An 18,764-nucleotide genomic window follows, 5' to 3' on the forward strand; every position below is an offset into this window, starting at 1 on the left:
TACCCCTTGCCCCATATCCCCATGCTGATGTGACATTACCCCTTGCCCTATATCCCCATGCTGATGTGACATTACCCCTTGCCCTATATCCCCATGCTGATGTGACAGTACCCCTTGCCCCATGCTGTGACATTACCCCTTGCCCTATATCCCCATGCTGATGTGACATGCCCCCTTGCCTTATATCCCCATGCTGTTGTTTCATGCCCGCTTGCCCTATATACCTATGCTGATGTGACATGCCCCCTTGCCCTACATCCGCATGCTGTGACATGCCCGCTTGCCCTACATCCCCATGCTAATGTGACATGCCCGCTTGCCCTACATCCCCATGCTGATGTGACATGCCCGCTTGCCCTACATCCTCATGCTGATGTGACATGCCCGCTTGCCCTACATCCCTATGCTGATGTGACATGCCCACTTGCCCTACATCCCCATGCTGATGTGACATGCCCACTTGCCCTATATCCCTAGGATAATGTGACATGCCCTCTTGTCCTATATCATCATGCTATGTGACATGCCCCCTTGCCTTATATCCCCATGCTGTTTCATGCCTGCTTGCCCTATATACATAAGCTGATGTGACATGCCCACTTGCCCTACATCCCCATGCTAATGTGACATGCCCGCTTGCCCTACATCCCCATGCTGATGTGACATGCCCGCTTGCCCTACATCCCCATGCTGATGTGACATGCCCACTTGCCCTACATCCCCATGCTGATGTGACATGCCCGCTTGCCCTACATCCCCATGCTGATGTGACATGCCCGCTTGCCCTACATCCCCATGCTGATGTGACATTACCCCTTGTCCTACATCCCCATGCTGATGTGATATTACCCCTTGCCCTACATCCCCATGCTGATGTGACATGCCCACTTGCCCTATATCACCATGCTATGTGACATATCCCCTTGCCCTATATCCCCATGCTAATGTGACATGCCCGCTTGCCCTATATCCCCATGCTGATGTGTAATGCCCTCTTGCAGGGACAGAACATAATCATCTGTGACTGGGCGAGTGCAGGAAGGGGACCTGCCGACATCAGCACCTAATTGAGCTGGATGTGTTTGAGGACGCAGATTCAGCTGAAATGTATTGCGCTGCAGAGACTCACTGACTCCCTGCACTGCGATACATGCTGCCGGCCAATCAGAGGTCAGCAGCTGATGTCTGTGTGTACGTCACGGGCGGCGCATGGCAGTGAAGTCATGCAGCATACCGAGCAAGCCAAAGTCAGCTGCTGGCTATAGCAAAGGACTCCGCACATTGTGGGAGCAGAGAAAGGTAAAAATAATTGTTTATTTTTTTCAGAAAATTGTTTTGAGAAAAACAGGGAACATTATTATGGGAGAAGTAGGGGGCAGAATGGGGGACATTATACCAGAATGGGAACTAAAATGGAGGACATTATACCAGCAAGGGCACATTATAACAGGTATAGGCCTAGAGTAGGGGACATTATTATAGGAAGGGGCCCTATTGGGGGACATCATACCATGCCAACATAGGACTTACCCCCTTTCCATATATCCCCTGGCTGATATGTGCTGCACCCCTTTGTGTTGTGTTATATATGCCTTAGCCCCATCATCTACATCCCCATGCTGATGTGATATAGGGCTTGCCCCATTCCCCTATATTCACTGGCTGATAGGTGAATTCCCCACTACATCCCCATGCTGATGTGATTTGCCCCCTTCACTTCTATACTTATGCTGACTTAAAATCCCCCCCCCCACTGATGTGACTTACCCTACTCCTATATCCTCATGCTGACCTGTGAGATTTCCCCCTTCCCTTATGTCCCCATACTGACATGATTTGCCCTCTTCGCTCATGTCCCCCATGCTGCTGTGATTTGCCCCCCTTCCCTCATGTCCCCCATGCTGCTGTGATTTGCCCCCCTTCCTCATGTCCCCCATGCTGCTGTGATTTGCCCCCCTTCCCTCATGTCCCCCATGCTGCTGTGATTTGCCCCCCTTCCCTCATGTCCCCCATGCTGCTGTGATTTGCCCCCCTTCCCTCATGTCCCCCATGCTGCTGTGATTTGCCCCCTTCCCTCATGTCCGCCAAGCTGCTGTGATTTGCCCCCTTCCCTCAAGTCCCCCAAGCTGCTGTGATTTGCCCCCTTCCCTCATGTCCCCCATGCTGCTGTGATTTGCCCCCTTCCCTCATGTCCCCCATGCTGCTGTGATTTGCCCCCTTCCCTCATGTCCCCCATGCTGCTGTGATTTGGCCCCTTCCCTCATGTCCCCCATGCTGCTGTGATTTGCTCCCTTCCCTCATGACCCCCATGCTGCTGTGATTTGCCCCCTTCCCTCATGACCCCCATGCTGCTGTGATTTGCCCCCTTCCCTCATGTCCCCCATGCTGCTGTGATTTGGCCCCTTCCCTCATGTCCCCCATGCTGCTGTGATTTGCCCCCTTCCCTCATGTCCCCCATGCTGCTGTGATTTGCCCCCTTCCCTCATGTCCCCCATGCTGCTGTGATTTGCTCCCTTCCCTCATGACCCCCATGCTGCTGTGATTTGCTCCCTTCCCTCATGACCCCCATGCTGCTGTGATTTGCTCCCTTCCCTCATGACCCCCATGCTGATGTGATTTGCCCCCTTTCCTCATGACCCCCATGCTGATGTGATTTGCCCCCCTTCCCTCATGACCCCCATGCTGATGTGATTTGCCCCCCTTCCCTCATGACCCCCATGCTGATGTGATTTGCCCCCCTTCCCTCATGTCCCCCATGCTGATGTGATTTGCTCCCTTCCCTCATGACCCCCATGCTGATGTGATTTGCTCCCTTCCCTCATTACCCCCATGCTGCTGTGATTTGCTCCCTTCCCTCATGACCCCCATGCTGCTGTGATTTGCCCCCCTTCCCTCATGACCCCCATGCTGCTGTGATTTGCCCCCCTTCCCTCATGACCCCCATACTGCTGCTGTGATTTGCTCCCTTTCCTCATGACCCCCATGCTGCTGTGATTTGCCCCCCTTCCCTCATGACCCGCATGCTGCTGTGATTTGCCCCCCTTCCCTCATGACCCGCATGCTGCTGTGATTTGCCCCCCTTCCCTCATGACCCCCATGCTGCTGTGATTTGCCCCCCTTCCCTCATGACCCCCATGCTGCTGTGATTTGCCCCCCTTCCCTCATGACCCCCATGCTGCTGTGATTTGCCCCCCTTCCCTCATGACCCCCATACTGCTGCTGTGATTTGCTCCCTTCCCTCATGACCCCCATACTGCTGCTGTGATTTGCTCCCTTCCCTCATGACCCCCATGCTGATGTGATTTGCCCCCCTTTCCTCATGACCCCAATGCTGATGTGATTTGCCCCCCTTCCCTCATGACCCCCATGCTGCTGTGATTTGCCCCCCTTCCCTCATGACCCCCATGCTGCTGTGACTTGCCCCCTTCCCTCATGTCCCCCATGCTGCTGTGATTTGCCCCCCTTCCCGCATGTCCCCCATGCTGCTGTGATTTGCCCCCCTTCCCGCATGTCCCCCATGCTGCTGTGACTTGCCCCCTTCCCTCATGTCCCCCATGCTGCTGTGACTTGCCCCCTTCCCTCATGTCCCCCATGCTGCTGTGATTTGCCCCCCTTCCCTCATGACCCCCATGCTGCTGTGATTTGCCCCCCTTCCCTCATGACCCCCATGCTGCTGTGATTTGCCCCCCTTCCCTCATGACCCCCATACTGCTGCTGTGATTTGCTCCCTTCCCTCATGACCCCCATACTGCTGCTGTGATTTGCTCCCTTCCCTCATGACCCCCATGCTGATGTGATTTGCCCCCCTTCCCTCATGACCCCCATGCTGCTGTGATTTGCCCCCCTTCCCTCATGACCCCCATGCTGCTGTGACTTGCCCCCCTTCCCTCATGACCCCCATGCTGCTGTGATTTGCCCCCCTTCCCGCATGTCCCCCATGCTGCTGTGACTTGCCCCCTTCCCTCATGTCCCCCATGCTGCTGTGATTTGCTCCCTTCCCTCATGACCCCCATGCTGCTGTGATTTGCCCCCTTCCCTCATGACCCCCATGCTGCTGTGATTTGCCCCCCTTCCCTCATGACCCCCATGCTGCTGTGATTTGCCCCCCTTCCCTCATGACCCCCATACTGCTGCTGTGATTTGCCCCCCTTCCCTCATGACCCCCATACTGCTGCTGTGACTTGCCCCCTTCCCTCATGTCCCCCATGCTGCTGTGACTTGCCCCCTTCCCTCATGACCCCCATGCTGCTGTGATTTGCCCCCCTTCCCTCATGACCCCCATGCTGCTGTGATTTGCCTCCTTCCCTCATGACCCCCAATGCTGCTGTGACTTGCCCCCTTCCCTCATGCCCCCCCCAATGCTGCTGTGACTTGCCCCCTTTCCCTCATGCCCCCCATGCTCTTGCCCGGACCCCACAAACTATAAATAGCGGCGGCTGTGCAGGTCCGGCCATGTCTCCTCCTCTTCCTCTATCCTCATCACCTCCTCATCAGAAGAGCCCGCCTCGGCCTGTGAACGCCCCTTTTATCCCCTCAGTGTACACACATCCTCCTCACCCTGATTATTCATCTCAATATTTATATCCCTGCACTTTGCGGCCATCGTTTATAAGCTGCCGGTGACGTGACCAAGCGAGCGCGGTGTGGAGAGCAGCCCGATACCCGGAGCTAGAGAGCTGAGCGCGGCCAGTCCCGCACCGCCTGCCGCCGCTGACTGCATGTATTTACTGTCTAGTGGCTCCCGCTTATCCCGCCGCCGCCAGCAGCAGCACCCAGGCCCGGAAGGACCGCGACAAGAGAAGCGCCTGAGCCCGGGCTGTGAGGCGCTGAATGCAGGTGAGGGAGGGGGACAGTCCGTGTGCGGTGGAGGGGGATGTGCTGCTTTGTCTTGGCATGCTCCTATGTATGTGCACATGTGCCCGGGCCCTACCAATGTGTACCTCCCCCCTCGGGTAAGGCCCCGCCACGCTTTACTTCTGGTCTAGAGGTGCGAGTGGAGGTGAGGCCCCGTCATCCCCTGCCTCCATACGGAGAGCTCCCTATTGTCCCCCACCGCCATAACACTACAGCGCCCCCTCCCCGCAGAAGTTTTGTCTTTGTCTGCACACGTCAGTATGGCAGCTTCCATCAGGCGGCCTGCTGGCCACTCTTCCTTCCTCTCTGGTGGGCTCTTTGTTTCTCTCCCCATCCTGGCCCATGAAGAGTTAGTGAGAGCCTGGCTGTGGGTTATACCGTATGGTGGCAATGTTAGGGGGTGTGTGGTTACACATGCAGTATGGCACAGGCTGCTCCTGACCTGTAGGGTCACCTGTACTGCTGTGTACATCAATCATGCTACAGACTGGGGATCTGGCCTTCCTACACCGCTGACCATCTGTACATCGCTGCGGACTATGTTGTGCTATATCGTGTGCACTATAGGTGGTCACGCAGCCCTTCATACACTGCTGACCATCTGTACATCGCTGCGGACTTTGTTGTGCTATATCGTGTGCACTATAGGTGGTCACGCAGCCCTTCATACACTGCTGACCATCTGTACATCGCTGCGGACTATGTTGTGCTATATCGTGTGCACTATAGGTGGTGACGCAGCCCTTCATACACTGCTGACCATCTGTACATCGCTGCGGACTATGTTGTGCTATATCGTGTGCACTATAGGTGGTCATTCAGCCCTTCATACACTGCTGACCATCTGTACATCGCTGCGGAGTATGTTGTGCTATATCGTGTGCACTATAGGTGGTGATGCAGCTCTTCATACACTGCTGACCATCTGTACATCGCTGCGGAGTATGTTGTGCTATATCGTGTGCACTATAGGTGGTGATGCAGCTCTTCATACACTGCTGACCATCTGTACATCGCTGCGGACTATGTTGTGCTATATCGTGTGCACTATAGGTGGTCACGCAGCCCTTCATACACTGCTGACCATCTGTACATCGCTGCGGACTTTGTTGTGCTATATCGTGTGCACTATAGGTGGTCACGCAGCCCTTCATACACTGCTGACCATCTGTACATCGCTGCGGACTATGTTGTGCTATATCGTGTGCACTATAGGTGGTGACGCAGCCCTTCATACACTGCTGACCATCTGTACATCGCTGCGGACTATGTTGTGCTATATCGTGTGCACTATAGGTGGTCATTCAGCCCTTCATACACTGCTGACCATCTGTACATCGCTGCGGAGTATGTTGTGCTATATCGTGTGCACTATAGGTGGTGATGCAGCTCTTCATACACTGCTGACCATCTGTACATCGCTGCGGAGTATGTTGTGCTATATCGTGTGCACTATAGGTGGTGATGCAGCTCTTCATACACTGCTGACCATCTGTACATCGCTGCGGACTATGTTGTGCTATATCGTGTGCACTATAGGTGGTCACGCAGCTCTTCATACACTGCTGACCATCTGTACATCGCTGCGGACTATGTTGTGCTATATCGTGTGCACTATAGGTGGTCATTCAGCCCTTCATACACTGCTGACCATCTGTACATCGCTGCGGACTATGTTGTGCTATATCGTGTGCACTATAGGTGGTCACGCAGCCCTTCATACACTGCTGACCATCTGTACATCGCTGCGGAGTATGTTGTGCTATATCGTGTGCACTATAGGTGGTGATGCAGCTCTTCATACACTGCTGACCATCTGTACATCGCTGCGGACTATGTTGTGCTATATCGTGTGCACTATAGGTGGTCACGCAGCTCTTCATACACCGCTGACCATCTGTACATTGCTGCGGACTATGTTGTGCTATATCGTGTGCACTATAGGTGGTTACGCAGCTCTTCATACACCGCTGACCATCTGTACATTGCTGCGGACTATGTTGTGCTATATCGTGTGCACTATAGGTGGTTACGCAGCTCTTCATACACCGCTGACCATCTGTACATCGCAGCAGACTATGTTGTCACTGTGAATAACTTGCATACTATATAAAATATAACACTGACAGTTTTTGTACATCACATTGGAATATGTGGTCACTCTGTAGAACTCGTGCACTATAGGTTGTAATCACTATTTTATAGGCTTTAACTGATCATCTGAGTACATTGCAGTTGAGTATGTCACTACATATGTAACTTATCAACTATAGTTTATAATTTACCATCTGTGTACGGTATATCAGAATATGTGGTCGCTATGTGTATAACTTGCATACTACAGGTTATAATCAAGCAGCTCTTGTTATGACTTGCAATACACATTGCATTATGTCTCTTGTATCCATTAGTTTTCTAGCTGCTAGTAGTCTTGGTGACCCTGGTCCTGTATTTCGGCGTTCTCCCTGGCTGTTATGGCGCTGTATGTCAGCCTGCTAGGAGCCATGTGTTCGGAGACCCTGTCCTATCTGGCCCCTGTTGTGCCCCAGCTCCCATATAGTAGCAGTACTTTGTTACATTGTATTCCAGGTCTATATTCACTTCCTGGTCCTCTGAGTTGAGTGAGGCCTTTGGAAAATGCCTTAAGTGCAAATACAAAATATTTTTCTCGTGGCGATTGCATAACATGTATGCTATTGTCTATATATAATCACATGGTGTATATGTGGGAACTGTAGGAAGGAAGAGGAGGTGGCTGAGACACAAACACACAGCCTTGGCCTAGCAAGCAAAAGAAAAACAACCAGCGGTGGGATTATTCAGCCAGCAGTACATGCTTTTCTAATATTAGCCCTCACTTTATTCTCCACTGGAGGATTTAGACTTCTCACGAACAGTTTTTCCCACCTTATACATGTAGCCCTATTGCTGTGGAGCTGATTGCACATATCTGTGGGATTGCAGAGGCTGCCAGTGAGGCTTTTACTTCTATCGATTATTTTTCTTTTGTAGCTAACTTTCCAATATTTTTCACTTTAGAGAAGGTGTTATGTATGGAACTTTAGCCTCTAAAAATGAGCGTTTGTTTAGCACTCTGCCCTTTCGTGCTACTTGGAGTAATGGTGTCATTAGAATAATGCTTAGGTTGATTAGGGTTTTCATGCTACCTGCTGGCTTAGACTAATTTCGTACGTTGTCACTTCTAACTTTTGTTATCAATTGCATCTCATGCTAACCAATCCTATTGACTTCTAGTAGTTTGTTGGGTCTATAGTGAACTTGATGGGATCCTATATCTTATTCCAGAGAAATCCATTTTCCTACCCCCATGACAGCACCATAGAGTATCTGCTCCCAAGGACAGTAAACCTACTGATTTAAAAGGTGGGGCTTCCCATCCTGCTTCAGTGTTTTTCATGTCTTCGGAGGGGGGTCTACAGTCACTGGTGATGCCAGGGATATTCAGGATTTAACTCCCTTGTTGGGGGGTGGATTCTGGAGGCTGGAGCGGTCGTGGAAGTTTTCATCAGAATGCCCTGCTGAGACTGTGGTTTGCATGTTGCTGAGCCAGTGTCCAGCCAGTGAGGCTTGGCTCAGGAGGATACGGCATAGACTCTTCCTTTCATGATGGCTGCGGTGATGGGTTTCCAGGGTAATCGGCACGTGTGAGGATGGTGACCTGGTGCCAGTCTGATGCGGCCTAGTGTGCAGGGCTGTCCCAAGGGCAGGACATTTATAAAAAAAAAAAAATCTGAAGGTGTCATTTCTGGTGTATTGTTCCTCACCTGCAGAATTGAAGAAGGCCAAGCCAGGCATCCTGTTGGAGCAGCCCCTCCGTGCATTGTAGTTCTGGCTTACAGGGGTGGGTAAATCAAATTCCCTTCTGACTTCAGGGCAGGCCCCAGGCAGAGGAATGTGGTTAGAAATCTCAAACTGATTTTAAATACCATAGGTCATGGTTTAAAGTTATAGTTCAGCTCCCTGCCACCAGAAAGATTCTTAGTTACAGAAATCCAGTCCTCAAAAGCAGGGTAACAGGCATTAGTCCATTGTGCAGATGGGGGTCCTTACTCTGGTTTCAGAATCTAAAAAGAGGTTTCTTCAGCCCTTTTTTTTTTTTTTTTTTTTTTTTAAAAAAGACCTATCCTTGAACTATTGTGAACCTCCCAGATGAAATCATTGTGAGGTGTAGTTTGTAAAATGAGGACTCTTTTGGGGGGGGGTCTGGCACTTCAGGGGTTGTCAGTGACATGGCACTCTCAAACCATTCCAGCAAAATCTCAACTCCAGTATGGCTTTTCTTCCCTTCTGAGCTTGTCACTGTGCTTCAAAGTAGATATTGACCACATGGGGCATCAGTTTACGCGGGAGGTTTCCACTTTTTAAGCACATCAGGGGCTGTCCAAACGCAGCATGACACCTGCCGACCCCTCAAAGTCTGCATTCCAACACCTCACTCCTTCCTTTCTGAGCCATGCGTCCAAACAGTAGTTTCCCCCCAACATATGGTGTATCTGTGTACTCAGGAGAAACTGCACAACAAATTTTGGGGACCATTTTCTCCTGTTACCCTTGTGAAAATAAGAAATTTGGGGCTAAAGTGAAATTTTTATGAAATTGAGTAAAATGTTCATTTTTTTTTCCTTCCACATTGCATTAATTCCTGTAAAATGCAGAGTCAACTTTTTGAATGTGGTTTTGAGGACATTGAGGGGTGCAGTTTTTTGAATTGTCACTTTTGGGTCTTTTCTCATATAGGCCTCCAAAGTCGCATCAAAGTTGATGTGGTCCCAAAAAAAAGTTTTGAGAAATTGCTGGGCAACTTTTAACCCTTCTAACTTGACAAAAATAAGGCTTAAAAAATGATGCAGATATAAAGTAGACATATTGTTAAATTATTTTGATATAACTCTCTGGTAAAGGCATAAAAATGAAGTTTGACTTTTTTGTCAAACTTCTGATTTTTTCACAAACAAGTCATATCGCACAAATTCTATCATTATCATGAAGTACAATGTCACGAGAAAACAGTCCCAGAATCAGTGGGACCCATTGAAGTGTTCCAGAGTAATTACCTCATAAAGTGACAGTGGTCAGAATTGTGAAATTTGGCCTGGTCATGAACAGGCTTTAGTGGTAAGGGTTAAACTTTCAAAATGGGAACAGGAAAATTACTCTTTCCAAAATGCTACATGGCAATATTAGATCTCCAGGATGCATGTTGCCACATACCTATCTTTGAGAAACATCTTAAATTTCTGAGGATGGCAGTAAATATCAAGGAAAGAAGTTGAGTTTCAGGCTCTTCCTTTTGGGTTGTCCATGGCTCAGTAGTGTTCGCAAAAAATAATTCTGGAGATGTCGGGGACAGATATTTAGGCTACGTGCCCACGATGCAGAAATGAAGCAGAAAATTTCTGCATCTCCCTGGCAGAAAAAACGCATGCAGTTTGTGCATGCGTTTTTCCTGCAGAATACATGCGGATTCACATGCGTTTCCGCATGCAGATTGACAAGCGCTTTCCAGGCGATTTTAGCATCACTTGGAAAGTGCTTGACAACTAGGTCACACTGTATAAATCCATGCAAACAGCATGGATTTATATAGGGTGACCGTAAAACAATGTTTTAAATAAAGCTATACTCACCCCCGATGTCCCGGCGTGTGCTGCAGCGCTCGTTCCTGTCTGGTTCCTGGATGCCGGCATATCGCGAGACACAGCGGTGAAGGGCCTGCGGTCACATGACTGTGACGTCACCGCAGGTCCTCAAGCGATGCCGGCATTCAGAGAGAAGCCGCTGGACAGGTGAGTATAAACTTTATTTGTTGTTTTATTCTTTTTTTTTTACAGGTAGAATGGTACCCAGGTCTGGATGAGTCTCCTCTCCTCCAGAACTGGGTACCATCCGCACATAGAGACGCATAGAAGCCGCTTGTAAAAATGTACAGTCGCAGTTTCTATGCGTCTCAATGCAAGTCAATGGCGGGAGTTCCGCTGCACTTCTGCAAAATTAAATGACATGCTGCGGCTTTTTGTACGCAGCATAAACGCTGCAGAAAAATCCGCAGCATGTGCATAGAACATGCGGAATCCCCTTGGGGACCATGGGGTGCAGATTACCTAGCGTTTCACAAGCTTTTATGCTGCGGCACTCAGCCTTAGACTACTTCCTGATGGTTGGAAAGACCAGGTTAGACTGCAGTCAGGTGGTGAAACATGTATCCAGTATCCTTTCTTTCTTAGGATGGCTGGTAAATGTGAAAAAATCAAAGGTAATTCCAGAACAGAGGCAAGTTTTACTAAGGATCTTTCTGGATTTGTGCAAATAGATCTTTTCTTCCAGCAAGAAAAGTAGACAAAATAACCAGAAGTGTTTCCAGTCTGATCAGGAATACAGTAATCTCAGAGTGGGACTATGTCCATCCTAGGGTCCCTGTCGTCGTGCATTCTGGAAGTTGCTAATTTCAGAACCTTCAGTGGGAGGTTCTGAATGTAGAAAGGATGCAGGAACACCTAGACAAGAGAATTCAATTTAAAAAATCACTGTGGAGTCCCTAGTTGGTGGATCTTCCCAGGGAACTCCCTGTAAAAGATTCTTACGGAATTATTGAATCCATCAGTTATCACCAGAGATGAGTCCTTTTGATTTGGGGGTGGGAGGTACATCTGGAGGACTGAGCTTTTCAGGGGCAGTGGTCACTATCTCGGAGACAAGTGTCCTCAAACAGTCAGGTTGGCTCTGGTAGTAGCTTTACATGGACTATAAGACTGAAATGTGAAAATTCTTTTGGACAACAGGACAGCTGTGTTCTATATAAATGGGGGCACAAGTTCCAGATCTGACAAACAGGAAAACTCATGGTTGGGTAGTGGAAAATCTTCTGTCTCGCTCATCAGATTTGCTGAAGGGAAAGGACAATATTAAAGCAAATGATCTAAGCTGCCACCAGTCAGGATGAATGGTCACTGATCCCTTCAGTATTCCAGAAGACTCATTATGGAGTCAGCCTCTGATACCTTTTTGCAAGCAAAGTTGACTGGAAGGTGCAAAAGTTCCCTACCCCCTCTAGATCCCAGGGAATCCCCATATGGGACGAATGCTTTTCTCCACAAATGGTCTCAGGAGTTAGCTTATGCCTTCCTGACAATCTCCCTGATCCCATTACTTTGTGTATGTAGCAACTGGACTTGTGTGTAATGACACTATGGTTGTTAAAGACCCCTTAAATCTGTCATGAATGCTCAAGCCTCCCTTACCCCCCCCCCCCCCCCCACTTCCAGGAGCAGTGGCAGACAGCCAGCATTGGGGAGGCGTGTGTGTTTAAACCTTAAAAGCCTATAGGATAAAACAGTGATGCTTGGTAAACGCCTTGTTACGTTGCCATTAATTTTTCCCCAAAAAAAGCCGAAAAACTAAGAATAAGACATGCTATCTGCACTACGCCTGGGCACAACGTGGCTTGCAACTACAACATCCAGGGGTCGCTGGTGTCTTCAAACTGCCTATTAACAATGGTTTGATTTTGTTGGGGAATGGCTTTCACCTGCAAAATAAATGTTTAATGGGCAATTTGAAAACCCCAGTGGCACTTGGCTGCTGCATTAAGTGCCACGCCTTGTGCTCAGAAAATTCATTTTCCATTGTAATTGAGCCCCTTTAAATTTCTTAAGCCTTTTGCATGTCTGTATATTAATATACTGCAGGTGGCCACTTTGCAGCGAGAGAAACTGCAAGCAGATTTACTAACTTTATGCATTACTGAATACTGTGAAACCTTGGGGTGCATTTATACTGACCAATTGGGATGAAGCATTCCAGAAATGCTCATATTATCATTTTGTCTAAATAGGCCAATGACATGCTAAACAAAACACACATTTGTAGGGTGACAACATTTTTAAAGGCGTGTTTTTTTTTTTTTGTAGTGGTAAGCTATGTGCACAGGGTGCATTTTTGATGTGTTAAATCCACATGGAATTGGCCCCCAAAAAAGACATAGCTGACCTCATCCCAGCATTTTCTGTGATTTTGCAAGATCTGTGCACATGATCAGTATTTTTCCTTACAGAATTTCATATGTGTTAAAAGAAGCAGCATATCCATTCTTTGTGCGGTTTTTCTATACAATGCATTGGAAAAAAACGCTGTGGAATTTCCTGTGTTTTTGCTGGCAAGAGGTGCAGAACCTTGCTGAAATTTCTGCAAGCAAATCCTTACCATGTGCACATTACCTTAGTCCTTCTGTCCACCCCCCTTATCCTCCCACCTGCTTTACTCGCCCTCCTTTACTCTGCTGTAATAAACCAGAGCAGCAGTGGAGACTTGGCATGGACATGGGGAGGTTGTCTAGTGTAGACCGCTCAATGTATATCTACTGTGGTCTACCTCTGAATGGGTTATTAATCGACTGGTAAACCTTTACCATCAATTGGTGGTAAAATACTGCCACTGGTCAGTCCTTGGAAATGGACCTTCAGTCTAGACACTGTATTGTAAGTGGTAGTTCATGCTGGATAATAACTTTGTTGCACATTTAGACACTTTCCCTTACTTTTCACCACCTTAGTTCCTGTACTTTTAGGCAAAGTGCCCACGATGCAGATTTTTTCTGCATCTCCCTTGCAGGAAAAAACGCATGCCGATTTTACGTGCTCTTGTCAAGTGTTTTTGCATACATTTCTGCATGCGGGTTATCGATTGCTTTTCCAAGCTATTTTAGCATCATTTGGAAAAGTGCTTGACAACTTGGTCACACTATATAAATCCATGCAACCGGCATGATTTTATATAGTGTGACCAAGTTGATAGTTTTTTAAAAAAAAAAAAAAGAATAAAAAATGGTAAAAATAAACATGCTTACCTTCCGATGGCCTTGTCTTTTCTCTGGTGCGTCCGGTCTCTTGTATGGCTTGCGATGGTCTAAAAAGACCTTTCATGACGTCATTTAGTCATGACAGGTCACGCGACTGCTGAAATCAGTAGTCACGTGAACTGTCACATGACTAAATGGCGTCATGGAAGGTCCTTTTAGACAATCGTGAGATGCCAGGGCGCATCATACAGGAGACCAGGGGCCATCAGAAGGTGAGTATAATGTTTATTTTTTTATTTTAAGTTTTTTTTTTTTTTTTTTTTAACAGCTATGGTACCCGGGTCTGCAAGAGTCTCCTCTTCTCCAAACCCGGGTACCATCTGCAAATTGAATCGCTTTAATATGGGCACGTGCACATGTAGTCATGCGGATATTAAGCATTTGAATGCAAGTCAATGGCAGCAATTGCGCTGCGTGTCCGCAAAATTAATGGACATGCTGCGTATTTTTCCGCAGTGATCCGCAGCAGAAATTTCTGCAGCATGTGCACAGCACATGCGGATATCATTGGGGACCATGGGGCACGTATTACCAAGCGTCTTTAAAGCGTTTTTGCTGCGGAAATTCCGTGGCAAAAAAGCGGTTGGAAAATGCATAGTGGGCATGCTGCATTAGGCTGTGTGCCCACTATGTTTTTTAAGCGCTTCCGCAGCGGCAATTCCGCTGCAGAAACACTTAAATGCTTGGTAGGTCTGCCATGTTTCCCAATGATCCGCATGTGCTGTGCACATGCTGCGGAAACTTCCGCTGCGGATTATCATTGTGGAAAAATATGCAGCACTACCAATTTTGCGGAATTGTGGCGTTTTTGCCGCCATTTACTTGCATTGGACCGCATGACATCCACATCACTGCAGATGCAGATACCATGCGGTTCAATGTGCGGATGGTACCCAGGTTTGGAGAAGAGGAGACTCTCCTCCAGAGCCAGGTACCATAGAACCTGTAAAAAAACAAACAAACAAAAAAAACATTATACTCACCTTCTGATGGCCTGCGGTCTTCATAGCAATCTGTCCTGGCTTGCTGGCAGCTCGCGATGATCTAAAAAGGACCTTCCATGACGTCATTTAGTCGTGACGGGTCATGTGACCGCTGACTTCAGCAGTCGTGTGACATGTTGCATGACTAATTGACGTCATGGCAGGTCCTTTTAGTCCACCACAAGCTGCTGGCAAGCCAAGACGGATTGGATAAGGAGATCGGGGGGCCATCGGAAGGTGAGTACAATATTTAATTTTTTATTTTTTTACCATTCTTTTGGTCACACTATATGAATCCATGCCGATTGCATGGATTTATATAGTGTGACCAAGTTGACAAGCACTTTCCAAGTGATGCTAAAATCGCTTGGAAAGCTCTTGTCAACCTGCATGCGGAAATGCATGTGAAGAACGCTTCACATCCGCATGTCCCTGGCAGGAAAAACGCATGTACAATCCGCATGTGTTTTTTTTTCTGTCAGGAAGGTGCAGAAACGCTCAGGAAAAATCTGGAGCATTTCTGCATTGTGGGCACATAGCCTTAAGCTGTTTTCTTTTGACCTCTAGAAGTAGGTCACCTGTAAGTTCTCAGTTTATTGGCAGCCTTTGTTGTTGCATGATGACCTATTTCCATCCTATGTATGCTGATCAGATTATGGTGACTGGTATAAGCATGAATGGGATGTAAATGATTCCACTATCTTAAAAAGTGACAGTCAGGGACCCAATGTTGATGTAAAAAAGCTTGTAGTTATAGTCAGACTAAAATACTAGTCAGTGTTTTGACACCTGTTCATGCAGTGCTTTACTTTGTATGGCAATATGTGCCTACACCACCTGTATAAAACTCGCCCAATGGTCGCAAACACTTCGTGCAGTTTGGTGTTTCCACAAATGAGCTCTTAACAAAACCTGGCCCATTCATTGCAAGCCATTCCAGATGACTACCTGATGATCCTGCTAGACTCAGGAGAGAAACTGTCATCAGAAGGGGAATACTCGATAAGTGTAACCATATTCTGGAGCTTCTTTACTCCTTGTTTCCATATATCTTCCTTTCGTTTGTTGCCTTCAGTCTGAATCTGCAATGTGCACATTCAAATAGTCATTGAATGAACAGGTTTGTAAACTTTTGACCTGTACTGTAGTTTGTTGGGCTGAATACCCCAGCCCATTGACTTGCTTATATTAGATGGATTTTTAACCACACTTTATCCTTGGGCATGGTAGAGCTGCTAACCTTAATGGTTCTGGAGTAATGGGTGAGAAATGTGCAAGCAGGCAGGTTTTTTAGTAAATGAACAATTTGGAACAGATTTTCCTTCATTCTCCAAATAAGAGAAAATCCTTCTTTTTTTTTTTTTTTTTTTTGTTGGCTATAGCTGACTGCATGGCAAATGCTAATGAGACTAACCTTGGCACTCAATAGTTCACATAAAAATAATTTTTAATGCAGTCCAACAATCAAAATAATGTTTTGGTCAATCTGACCTTCATCAGTAATAGACTGCTGGCGGAGATAGTGAATTGGGTGAGGAAGGAGGATGCAGTGTCTCTAGCTGCATGGGTCTGAGACCCCAAGTAGGTGCATGTGGAAGAATTATGCATGTGGTTGGTGGCGGAATGCAGTATCCACTGCTAGTTCCTGGGTCTGTGCCAGATTGACCGAAACACTTATTTGATTTTTGGACTGCGTTAAAAATTCTTTATATGAACTATTGAGTGCTGAGGTTATTTGCAGTATGGGTTTGGACCCTTCTTGAGCACCTCTGTCTGGTAGTGCAGCAGTTATTGTTTTACCTGCATGGCAAATGCTGGCCACACATTGCGTTGGCTAGTTCCTGACCTCATTTCTGCAGTTGTTCTGATGTGTATCGGCACCTTCTGATTTTGGGGGTCTGCTGCATATTAATGCCCAATCCTCCTGTCCCAAGAGAAGGTAATCAGCATGGTGGCTCAGTGGTTAAAACTGCAGCCTTGCTGGGGTCCTGGGTTCAAATCCCACCAAGGACACCATCTGCAAGGAGTTTGTATGTTCTCCCCTGTTTGCGTGTGTTTCAACAAAAACTTACTGAATAACATTTGGGCTGTGTTTCCACGATGCATTTTTGAAGCGTTTCTGCAGCAGCAAAAACACATGGTAGAAGGCCTGTCATGTTCTCCAATGATCCGCATGTGCTGTGTACATGCTGACGAAAATTTCCGCTGCGGCTTATTGCGGAAAAAAACGCAGCACTAGCAATTATTTTGCGGAAGTGCTGTGTTTTCGCCGCCATTGACTTGCATTAGAACATGCCAATTCCGCAAGACTGCATCTGTACTTGCGTAATTGGCGCGTTCTAATGTGCAGATGGTACCCGGGTGGAGAGGAGAGTCTCATCCACACCCAGGTACCTTTAAAAAATCTGTAAAAAAAAAGCCTAAAATAAAAAATGTATACTTGCCTTCTGGCTGCGCTCCTCCTTGCTTCCCGGCACTTCGATGGAATGAAGGACCTGCGCTGACATCGGTCATGTGGCGCTGACGTCGGCAGGTCCTTCACTCTACCGCAGCTGGGACAGAGCGAAGCAAGACAGTGTGGGCCATCAGAAGGTAAGGTTTTTTTTTTTATTTTTTGACATTCTCTCGGGTCACACTACATAAATCCATGCAGTTTGCTTGGATTTATATAGTGTCACCAAGTTGTCAAGCAGTTTCCAAGCGATGCTAAAATCGCTTGGAAAGCGCTTGACAACCCGCATGCGGAAATGCAAGTAAAGAACGCTTCACATCCCCTTGTCCCTGGCAGGAATCCGCATGTACAATCCGCATGCGTTTTTTTTCTGCCAGGGAGATGCAGAAACGCTCAGGAAAAATCCTGAGCATTTCTGCATCGTGGGCACATAGCCTTGTGCAGTCTATGAATTTGTTCTGAGAAATTGTCACCTCCATAAGATCCTCCTTCATAGATTACCTCAAATCTGACCTAATTATTTTAACCCCTTAACCACCTTGGGTTTTTGCTCCTCTTCTTCCCAGAGCCATAGCCTTTTCATTTTTCGGTCAATATGGCCATGTGAGGGATTATTTTTTGCAGGACAAGTTTTACTTTTAAACACCATCACTGGTTTTACCATATCGTGTACTAGAAAATAGTGGGGGGGGGGATTCCAAGTGTGGAGAAATTGCAAAAAAATGCAATTCCAGTTTTTTTTTTTTTTTTCTTTTACCACGTTCACTGAACGCTAAAGCCAATCTGCCATTATTATTCTCCATGTTATTACAAGTTTGTAGACATCAAACATGTATAGGTTTTTTTATTTAAGTAGTGAGAAAAATTCCAAAGTTTGCTGAGAAAGGCACCCTTTTTCGGAATCTGGAGCCGGGTGAGGGCTTATTTTTTTGCACGTTGAGCTGACTTTTTTTATTGATAACATTTTGGGGCAGATGTGATGTTTTGATGGCCCGTTATTGCATTTTACCTCAATGTTGTGACGACCAAAAAAAGTAATTCTGGCGTTTAGAATTTTTTTTTCTCATTACGCCTTTTACCGATCAATATAATCAATCTGATCAGGCGATTCTGAATGTGGCGATACCAAATATGTGTGTGTGGGTTTTTTAATTGTATTTTGAATGGGGCAAAAGGGGGTGATATAGAAAAATATTTTTTTTTTTAACTTTTATATATTTTTAAACTTTTTTTTTTTTTTTTTTTTTATTATCCAGTACGTCCCCATGACAGCACCATAGGAGTAATCCCATATCCTGTGTAGGGACAGGAAGCTCAAGAGGTTAAAAGCCCTCCCACCCCCAACCTCCTTAGTGTTTTTCTTGTCCCTACACAGGACAAGGGAGTACAGGAGGAGCGCTCCGGTGTGCTGGAGCCTCCGGGTGCTGCTTCCCCCATCGCTGGGGCTCTCAGCATCCTGCTGCGGGCAGGTCCGGCTTCTCCTGGCTCCAGGACTGCCTGGCGTCGAAACCGGAAGTTTGGGATGACTACTTCCGGTGGCGGTCGCGCGGGAAATTCAAACCGAGGTTAAGACCAGATGCCAGGGAGCAGGGAAAATGAC

The 18,764-nt window shown here is 47.3% G+C and overlaps 1 protein-coding gene across 2 annotated transcripts in view; it reads left to right on the forward strand.

Annotated features, from left to right (window-relative positions):
* The first annotated feature begins 4,480 nt into the window (after window positions 1–4,480).
* Window positions 4,481–18,764, forward strand: part of CNOT6L (CCR4-NOT transcription complex subunit 6 like) — a 60,690-nt gene continuing 46,406 nt past the window's right edge. The window contains exon 1 of one of the 2 annotated variants that reach the window (XM_073637086.1): window positions 4,481–4,836. The gene's annotated coding sequence lies outside the window, so the exon portion shown is untranslated. Of the gene's footprint in view, window positions 4,837–4,932; window positions 5,000–18,764 lie in introns of those variants that run through there. The other variant, XM_073637088.1, reaches the window with a different exon arrangement.

This window comes from Phyllobates terribilis, unplaced genomic scaffold, assembly GCF_046119375.1.
Source record: "Phyllobates terribilis strain yellow unplaced genomic scaffold, ASM4611937v1 Scaffold_1__5_contigs__length_1240528914, whole genome shotgun sequence".
In the NCBI taxonomy this organism is placed as follows: Eukaryota; Metazoa; Chordata; class Amphibia; order Anura; family Dendrobatidae; genus Phyllobates; species Phyllobates terribilis.